This window comes from Epinephelus lanceolatus, chromosome 8 (genome assembly GCF_041903045.1).
Source record: "Epinephelus lanceolatus isolate andai-2023 chromosome 8, ASM4190304v1, whole genome shotgun sequence".
Classification (NCBI taxonomy): Eukaryota; Metazoa; Chordata; class Actinopteri; order Perciformes; family Serranidae; genus Epinephelus; species Epinephelus lanceolatus.
Window position 1 is genome coordinate 23,982,553 of NC_135741.1, and position 10,239 is coordinate 23,992,791.

Genomic DNA, 10,239 nt, shown 5'->3' on the forward strand with positions numbered 1-10,239 from the left:
TAATGTTGGACAGAAATAAAGAAATAGCATCAAAAATCATGAAAACCTAGAGTCTCCCCCCGCCCCTGGCAACCTGACTAACCACGGGAGTTTGGAAAGCTTTGCACTCTCTCTTTAGCCCACCACAACACAGGAGCAGCCAGGGTCATCCACGCTGAGCACAGTAAGGCCACCAACACCCACGCTAAAATCCAAAGGTCCAAATAACAGAGCAACAAAGTTGTAGCTGTCAGGGCAGACAGGGTGACATTGATTTGAGATATTTTCTGAAATACAGTCTTGATGTTACAGAATAGAAGCGAGGGATCACAAGCAGCTACTTTGCTGGCAGAGAACAACAAGTTAAGTAATAAATTAATAAACTGAGCAGAGACGGGTCAGTATCTTAAAGAGAGTAAAACATTTACATCTTTAGGGGGCTTAGGAGAATACAAAGAACAAAAAAGGGCAAATTGAACCGAATTATGGGGGTCACATGAGGGTGGATGGCCTACCAAAACAGAAAGATGAGCATGTAAAATGTATATTGATCACAGGGTAACACATCTGATTGCTCCAAAACTCTACTCTTCTGTCTTGTATTACTGGATAATGGGTGGACACACGATTACTGAATGATAATTTTGCGATATGATACAAAAACAAATTCAGAAAAATATGAAAATGATACAATCCTGACTTGAGAGAGAATTGATAGGCGATCATAGATAGACAGAAAGAAACAAAAGAAAGAGAAAGTGGCAGACAGATTTAAGAAAAGAAGAGGGAAGGCAGAGTTCAAATCCCAGGCGTGAGAGTGAGGTGGGAGAGTTGGTAGAGAGAGTAGTGGAGGGGGTGCTGCCTGTGGGAGTGCTGAGGAGTCAGTGATAATTAGCTCAATTAGTGACAAAGGCAGTGTAATAAATACCGACTTAGTGTCTGGGTCCCTGCTGGCCTCTCCCTGCGCAGCCTGCAATGTGGCCCTGGCCTGACGGACAATTCATTAAACTGACAAAATACCCCACCGTCCAGGCGTGACGCAGCGAGTTAGCCCCCTACAGGCCCAGCTCATTGTTCTAATTGTCTGGGCTGGAGTCACTTTGTGGCCGCCTCCTCCTTCACCCACCCCGCCTTCACGCTCTGCCTTCAGAAAACCCATGGAGTTAATGCCCCTACCTTACTCTGTAAGTAGGTGATCGGCAGGTTGGGAAAAAAAAAAGCAGTAAGAGTTCCTTGGGGTGGGGCGGCTGGTGGGGGAGGCAGTGGGATTAGCGAATGGAGGTTGCCTGGGAGTGCTGGGAGCAGCACCGATCGGAATGTAGGAGAGATGAGTCCAGAAGCTCGGATGCGGGACAAAGCGAGAGTTAATAAGGAAAGATTGAAGGGGCTGGCGACAATGGGCCGCCACCCGAGTCGAGATGAAATTGCTTCCGAGGATTATTGGGAGAGGGTGTGAGCGTTGTAGGCTTTTTGTGTGAGTGTGTGTTTGGTTGGGCATTTTGTGTGTGCAGGGGCAGGGGGAGCGCTGGATTGATGGCTGCCCCTCTGGTTGGGGAGCAGGGGACCAGGGGAGGCTAACCGGCTGTTCCCACAGTCTGTTCTGCTGCAGCCACCTTTGACACACGGGGCTGCCAGGCGGCGAGCAGGCAGCCATGGTGAGAAGGGCACAAACAAAAACAACAGCTCCGCTACACAAAAGTCACTGTCTCTGGAAGGCTGGTGGAGAAGGGCAGGCTGGAGGTGAGGACGTGAGGCGGGGAAACGGGAGAGGAGCAGGAAAGTGTGACAGGAAGGATAAAAAAAAGAAATAGAGATGACACAAAACCCTGTCAGCTACTGTATTGCCAATATTGTAAAAGAATAACACACTGACACCAAGTTGCGGCCTGCTCCTGATCAGAATAAGTGGTGCATGATATTGTTACGTTTACTCAGCAGCATTTACTTTGTGACTTTCGAAGCTGTCATTAAAAAAAAAAAGTTGTTACATGATCAGTTTCCTGTCAGGATAAATGTTTTTCCCATACAAACCATACAAATAGAATTAGAGTAGAACAGACATTCCCATTCAAATCAACGCGGCAGGATGGTCTGAACGGCGGCCATTTTTATCTGTACTGTTGCCACTGCAAACGTGTAAAGGGGTATAACTTGGATATAAACAAACCAACTTGCGGCAAGTGGCAGTATTATGATTAATTCCATGTTCGTTGAAACATGATGTACTGTGGCTGCCCCTAAAGAGCTGTTGCTCAGTGAACAGCTGAGACACAGAGACTGTGGGGATAAGCAGCGTGCAGATCAGCACATTTTAACATCTAACTCAGTGAATTGAGGGTTTATTTCGACCAAACCAGAACTGCTGATTGTTGGAACAGTGGACTAACTAACTAGATGACTAACAAGACTAACAAAGACGATCTTGGCGAGTTTTATCTTGTTTCTGTCGAGTTTGAATGAAGTGTGTTTTACGATGAGTTAACAAGGCAAGTAAGTTGATGCTTATCTTAGCTTGGTGAAAGAGAGAAACTTGGTTTGGTGTATGGTCATTTATTTCTGTTTAATAAGGAAAACAGGTGTAAGAATCGGCCAAAGCGGAGTTCTAAAACTAGCGAGTGTGACACACTTCACAGCCCCTATGGCATATTGTCATCATAACGACTAACAACAATCGCTGTTTTCTTTTGTACTCGTCAAATGACCACGACAAACAGTTCAATGTCCGTTCTATTCTCATTCTATTTCTATGGGGGCACCATAACAGGAGCACAGGGTTAAGTAAGTTGACACTAAGAAATACAGCCACACTCTCTGTATTTGACCTGAGAGTGAGTGTCATGTTAAAAAAAAACAACGTTCATGATTCAAGCTTGAGAAAGGAAACAGTTCTCACTTGCCCACATTGTGCTCCTTGTAATAATCAGGTCAATCACCACAGAACATGCAGAGAAGATGATACGGCATAATGAATGCACAGCAGCTTCATATTAAAATTCCTGCTAAATTGTGGAAAAATGTTTGCCCGTTGGGTGGAGTTGGCTTTAATTTGAAGGGCGTATGATAAGGAATTTAGAATTGGGTTTGGGTCACCGCACTGAATGATAGGCTGCTCGCTGTGGTTGTGATGGACAATGTGGCACGGCTTGGATCTGGCGCACAATACTGATTTGATTTCCGTGCTGCCTCGACATTTCATTGTAATCCTGGCATTCGATTATGGGCTGAGCTCCAATTAATTAGGGCATTGTTATGACGGGAACACCCTCACACTGCTCATGTAATAATCAGAAGCATTTGTTTGGTACCATTAAGTGACCACAGGGCTATTATGTATTAAGACATGCATTTACAGCCTCATCACACACATATCGTATAAAGAATTTTAATCAACTAAACTTCACCTAAAGTTACAGAAAACTACAGAGTGGATTAATAGCGGTCAATACTGTGGGTCAGATTCACTCAAATTCAATTCAGATTTGTAGCAAAGAATGAAAAGAGCGTGAGTGTGCAAGTGTGTATATGTGTGTGAGAGTCTGTGTGCATACTCAATCCAGTTTGTGTGGGTGTGTGGATGGCAGCTGGGAGGCAGACACGGTCCAGGAGAATCGTCCCCTAGCAACTGACCTTTTCGGCAGATGGCAGTTCCAGAGTAACAGCCACCCAGCATCACAATGGCCGTGGCCTCCTAACATCTCCATCACTTCATCATCTACCGGCCTTCCACAACCTGTCACACAGGAGAGAAGGAAGGAGGTTACATTCATCCCAGCGAGCAGACACATGCACTCAAGTGTCCTCTCTTTTTTTTAATCCTCTCGTTTCGATTCCAAAACATTCCACACACATCAGTTTGGGTCTGCCCTCAACTGTTCCCATGTTCCCGGGGTATGCAGCAGGGCAGTCGAAGGGGATGAGAGGAGGATAGATTTAGGAGAGACACAGTGGACACTCACTGCTGTCCGCAAACCTCCAGACACTCTCAAACCACTGTTTTCCGTTGTTGGGTTTTCTGCACATAGTGAATCAGGGTGGGAATGTGGACAGACCACTCGACCATGGTGAGCAATCAGTATGATGTCTGTGGTCAGGCTCTGTGCCCCTGTGGAGCGAGATGGAGAGCGAGCCCTGCAGTTAAGGTGGGAGGGATTTAACTTTGCGGTGTTTGTGCGTGTGTGCGTTTGGGATATGCCAGCACTCTTCACATAAAGATGTCGTGAGTAGGAGCCTCCTGTGTGTGAACACACATAGGCATGAGTGAACCGGCATGGGGTGATAATATATTTCGAGTTATCAACACTCTTCACCTTCTGCACATACACAGCATGACATCGTGATTGTTTTGGCGTGATGGCCCTTTTCTCTGCTGGCCCTTTCTTTGTTGATATTAAATACTCTCAACCTCAAGACTGCTGAGATAAACACCTCATCACCATCGGGGATCAAAATACTTTTTTCTGAGTATGTGCACTGGTGCATGTAACTTTTAAAACTGCATGCGCCATTCTTTTCCTGTCAGCACTAAAATGTTTTCCTGCATCATTTGTTGTAATTGCCCTCTTTCTTGACACTTCAGCCACAGCTGTGGTCAGACCAGGTCAGATGATGTTTGGAGTGAGACAGTAAATTTTACATGGTCATAGTCAGGCTCATCATGAACAATTTTACAATGAACATTTCAGCAAACTTCTTAAAGGAACAGTGCGTAGGATTTAGTGGCATCTAGTGGTGAGAATTGCAGATTGCAACCAGCCGAAACTTATCCCATGTTCCAAGTGTGGACTCAAAGTTAGGATCCCTTCAGTGTTCTTAATTCAGGAGGTTTTTATCAGGAGCCAAATTATCCGCAGAGGTCTCTTCCTCTTCAAAACAAATGGACCAGGTGATTAAAACCAGTAAAAACATTGAATAAAACAGCTTCACGTCAGTTAGTGTTTATCCGATGCTGTTCAGCTCATTGTAGATGGAATGCTAGCCCAGCATCTGCTTATGTGTGTTCACTTTTTTTTTATGATAACTTAAGATCCAGACTTTTTATGGGGAGCCCAAATTATCCACAAAGGTCTCTTTATCTTCACAACAAACTGACTACTTGATTTAAACCGTTGTGGAGAGGCTGCTAACTATGGTGGGTGATGTGAAAACACAAATGGCCTTCTCTAGAACATGACGGACTCTGTGAATGAGAACCCGCTCTCTATGTAGGTAACAGCTCATTCTGAGGTAACAAAAACTCAATGATTCCTATTTTCAGGTGGTTATACACTAAATAATTTATCATATATATTCCATTTCTGCCAATACATCCCCCTGAATACTACACACTGGACCTTCAAGTACTATTTGTCAAAAAAAGGAATGCACAGGCAGTAGTTATCCAACAAAGGGTTAAAATCCCTAATCATACGTCTGTGAATGTTAACCTGGCAAAACCAGACTAGAGACAACAAACAGATAAAGTGACATGTCAGAATTGGTTCCATTGGGATTAAGTGTTTTAGGTGGAAAACTGTGCGTCAGAGTGCGACTTTAAACCACTGTATATTCTGGGGGAGATCACGTGCTAGCAAACACTGTTAGTCTTCCTGTAAACAGAGCTGTAATGACAGGGAGAGACGTTCGGCAAGGACAACCAACAGTAGAATATGTTTACAGACATCTGACAATGTATGGGTACAGCACGACAACGTTTCAGCTCTGAGATCCAAATAAAATACGAGCCCAAACTGTGGTGGAATCTATGTGACACAACATAAGCCTGCGCATCATTTCACCTGTCAGCAGGGATGAAGCCTGCATTTATTCAAATCAACCAGACGAGTCAGTGATAAATTACAGCAATATGTGTCTGGCAATATTGAATGTTAACACTCCTCTTCGTCCAAATGTATCTGTATCTGTCTGACTTTAGGTTTGAATCTATGATGTTTCTGTGTAGTGCTATATAGCTGTTTTTCTTGCATGGATGTGAGATCATTTGTGCTACACAGTGAAATATGACCAACCACAGCAAATCAGAATTACTGTAACCGCACTTAACCAATAAAGATGGTTCTGACGGTTTTATTATCAGTTGTCCCACCTCGGCATCATCTGGACCACAACAAGCCATCTTTGAGTCAATAAACAGTACTGAGAAATTTCTGAAGGCATGGGGCCATTATCTCTAAACTAGTAATACTTTTGGAAACAAAAGGAGAAATGCTCAGTTTTTGGTTTTAATTACAAGCTGTGTTTTACAGCGACAGTGGGCGAGGGCTCAGCACTGACACAGCAGTAGAGGAATGTTTATTTGCTGCAGTTTAGGAGCTGAGTGGCTTGCAGGAACTATGACACATTCCTGTGTCACTGGCTATCCCGCTCACAGACACACTATCGCATTCACACACTGGCGCCCCATGTGTTGGTTCACAGCTGCACAGACACACAACTATTCCCTCCCAACAGCTCCTGCACACATCTACAAAATGTGGCACCTCTGGAATCTGTAAGCATGCCCAAACCATATGCTCATTCATGGCGACTTAGTGTGACATGACTTAGTAGGCCTAATACTTCCCCTGTGTGTCACTGTGTGTGTGTGTGTGTGTGTGTGTGGCAGTTGTACAACAGTGACTTAAAGATGAATTATTCACGCCTTACTTCAGCATTATGGTGATCCCCTGCCCACAAAGTGTGCAAATGTGTGTGTGTGTGTGTGTGTGTGCTAATGCTCATGTGCTCACTTGCATGTCTGTGTGGCTGGCTGCACACACCTCTCCATCTTTCCTTCTGCAGTCCTATCCATTATCCCCAGCATCTGGCAGCCAAAGCCTGTAAAGAAGACATTTCTCTTGGCAACTGTTTTTTAAAGGCAGTGACACAGGGGACAGCCAACCACAGGAGCCACACATCTTCCAATCTACATGCATACTGAGAACTGCTTGCATAACAGAACTGCCCCAATCTCCCTCTCTCAAAAAACACACACACAAGTTCTTTCTCCATGTCCCTCTCACACTCACACACACGATACAACTCCCACCCGCCCTTGTCTCTCTGCAATATACTCACCCAAGCTTTGAGGGCTAATCGCTTCCAGAGCCAGAGCTGTCCTACAATCTGTGCCAGCAGCCTTTCAGTACATTTTGCACCCTAAAAAGTTCCTTCTGGCCCCTAAATGAATATTGTGTGAGTGTAATACATGAGCTGGGTGAGCTCCACTGCAGGAGCCGTAAGTGCTGCGATTTTATGCGCAAGTGTGTTTAATTTAGTGACATTAAATGCTGAATGTTGTTGACATGGGCAATGTCCAAAGTGCAAAGTTAAATAAGGGAAATTGCTCCGTAAATGTCATCATTTGGGACGCTGCAGCTATAAGCAATGCTGAAAAGGCACTGAACCCTCAACATTGCCTTGCAGAGGAGACTACTAAAAGATTAATTGCGCCCGAGAGCACCTGAATGTGCCCTTGGTTGCTGCTGAAAAATAAACACATTTTTTGTGTAATTGAAATGGCACAATAAATGCATTAATTAATGTCACATGCATATTGTAGCCCATTCAGGATACAGCTGCAGTGAACAGCTCCTCTGAACTGCAAGCATGTTTGGAGTCATCTTTGTTTTGCTTGGCTGTTAGTCATAAACTTTTCTGGCATCTGGATCATCTAAAAGACAAATGGGTGTGTTAGCCTGATAGAATAATTGTTCTAATCTTGATAGGCTACCAGCTAGACATTATCCAGCAGCCAGAAGATTTCCTTGGAAAATCCTCTGGGATATAAACAACTTTGTTGGATTTCAGCTTGATTCGCTTCTTAGAAGTAGGTGAATGAGGTGGCTTATGGAGAACTGTGGGGTGTGGGAAAGATGTAAGTCAAGTGAATTGTGCACTGTTGTGTCCGCACATGAGTCCAGGTATAAGGCTGTGCGAGTACCCACCGTTGTTTGCACTGCAGGGGTCTGGAGATAGCTTTAATGGTCTCCTTCCTTGTTTATAATTTATTTCTGTCATCTTTATCTTCATCTTCAAGGCTGTACAGAATCTGGCATGCTCCCCTGGAGAAGAAAAGGAGATTATTTATCCCCCTGAGGATCTCTGACCGGTGCTTTTGACGTATTCTGGTTGTTTATGAGTTAGTTTTGAGGAAAGGGTGCTTCACACAAACAGACATCAGTCAGCCTTGCTGACATTTTAACCCCAATCCGGATTGACTTAATTGACACCAGGGCTGCAGCTGAAATCATATACCATGATATAAAAATGGACGGTTATCATAATGTGTATATTTGCTTGCCTACAGTATTGAACAAAAAAAGGCAACTGGATAGAGAATGTCATCTGCGCACATCTATTTTCCCCCTCCACTGCCTGCATGTGTTCAACCAAAACATCCCTGTTTTCATGCCTTTAAGGATCACTGTAACTAATAATAAAAAATAATAATAATTGTGAAATATTGTGGCACACAACATGAAACCATGATATTTTCTAAAACAGAAAATCTCATACCTTTGCAACCCTAACAGAGACAATATGGCTGAATAAAAAGCAAATATATCTGTAGTAGCTGTAGACAACCATGTCAAACATGTATACATTTCAGGTTTTGTAAGTCTCCCAAATTACAGTATAGTTTCCAAATTACCCTTCATGTGGAGTGTGAGGAAGCATGCAGCAAGAACCTGCACTACGTTTAAGCTAAACACATCTGTGGCCTTGTTTGGCAGTTATTGTATGCTTTTACCACAGTGCAGTCGTAGGTCATCATCTCTGTGTAGAGCAGCCTTCAGACATCACTGAGGGCATAAACACACTTGTTACCCTAAAGAATCAAGCCAGTGCTGACTTGGAAGTTATTATCTGCCGCCATCTAGTGGAATAAAGGTCAAATTACAAAGTTTAAGTTGGGAGATTCAAACAACTTATGAACACATGCAATGCAATAGCAACACACCTGTTACGTTAGTGGAATAAACACATTGAGTACAAAGGAATATAAATTTATATTTTTAGCTAACAATTAACGTACATTTAAGGCAGGAATAGTGAGTATTACGTTCGCTAGTTGCCTGAGAATGTCCCAACATTAACTTAACCGTCGGCTAAATTAAGCTATTAGCTAAGCTATTAACCGACGTTAGCCAATAGCTAATTAACTAATAGCTTAGCTTGATATCTATGACCGGAACATGTTTAACGTTAGTCTACCGGGAAAAAATAACTGAAAGACTTATAAGCATTGACCTTAACCGCTTTTAACGAGCAGTTGATAACATTAAATTGACGTTTACCTGTAGCCTCGAAGCAATTCCTTCCCGTTGTAATATAAAACGTTTATCAACGGTCTCTAAGGATATGCAGCCGTTATGCCAACGTTAACAGGTAACGTCTGCACCTGGTGGCAGCTTAGCTAGTGGTGGATGAAGTGCCTGAACGCCACACCTGAGTAAGTAGTTTTGTTTTTTTTACTGTAGTGTTTTATTTGTTGTCTATACATTTATGGAATTTTACAATACTTTTAATAAATTAAATACTAATTTTCAAGCTCCAAATTCTTAAAATGAGTTTTTCTCACTTCAGAAGTAACGTTACAGCTTACACACCAAACTAGTATAGTCTTATTCCTATCTATATTTTGAAGGTGATAACATTTTATTTAAAAAAAAAAAAAAACATGGCATTTTTTTTATTGTTGTTGGCAGTATTTTCAGATTGATAAAAAAAAAGATAACCAAAATCCCCACTGTAAAAAACCTTTGATTCTAATATGTCAACAAAATTATACAATATTTTTTATCCTGGCTTAATCCAATGTTCAGATTTGCCAAGTCAACTATTAAAATATGGCCATTTTCAAAATTCATACATGTTATTCCTATGGTCTAAAACAGACCAAACATACACAGTACAGGCCAAAAGTTTGGACACACCTTCTCATTCAATGTGTTTTCTTTATTTTCATGACTATTTACATTGTAGATTCTCACTGAAGGCATCAAAACTATGAATGAACACATGTGGAGTTATGTACTTAACAAAAAAAGGTGAAATAACTGAAAACATGTTTTATATTCTAGTTTCTTCAAAATAGCCACCCTTTGCTCTGATTACTGCTTTGCACACTCTTGGCATTCTCTCGATGAGCTTCAAGAAGTAGTCACCTGAAATGGTTTTCCAACAGTCTTGAAGGAGTTCCCAGAGGTGTTTAGCACTTGTTGGCCCCTTTGCCTTCACTCTGCGGTCCAGCTCACCCCAAACCATCTCAATTGGGTTCAG

The 10,239-nt window shown here is 42.6% G+C and overlaps 1 long non-coding RNA gene across 1 annotated transcript; it reads right to left on the reverse strand.

Moving 5' to 3' along the window:
- Positions 1–3,532: 3,532 nt before the first annotated feature.
- LOC144464212 (uncharacterized) lies at positions 3,533–8,806 on the reverse strand. The gene is made up of 4 exons (XR_013491983.1): positions 8,708–8,806; positions 7,902–8,018; positions 6,705–6,792; positions 3,533–3,709 (listed from the first exon to the last, which is right to left on the reverse strand). It is a non-coding gene; the product is annotated as an uncharacterized LOC144464212 (long non-coding RNA).
- Between the last annotated feature and the right edge of the window lie 1,433 nt (positions 8,807–10,239).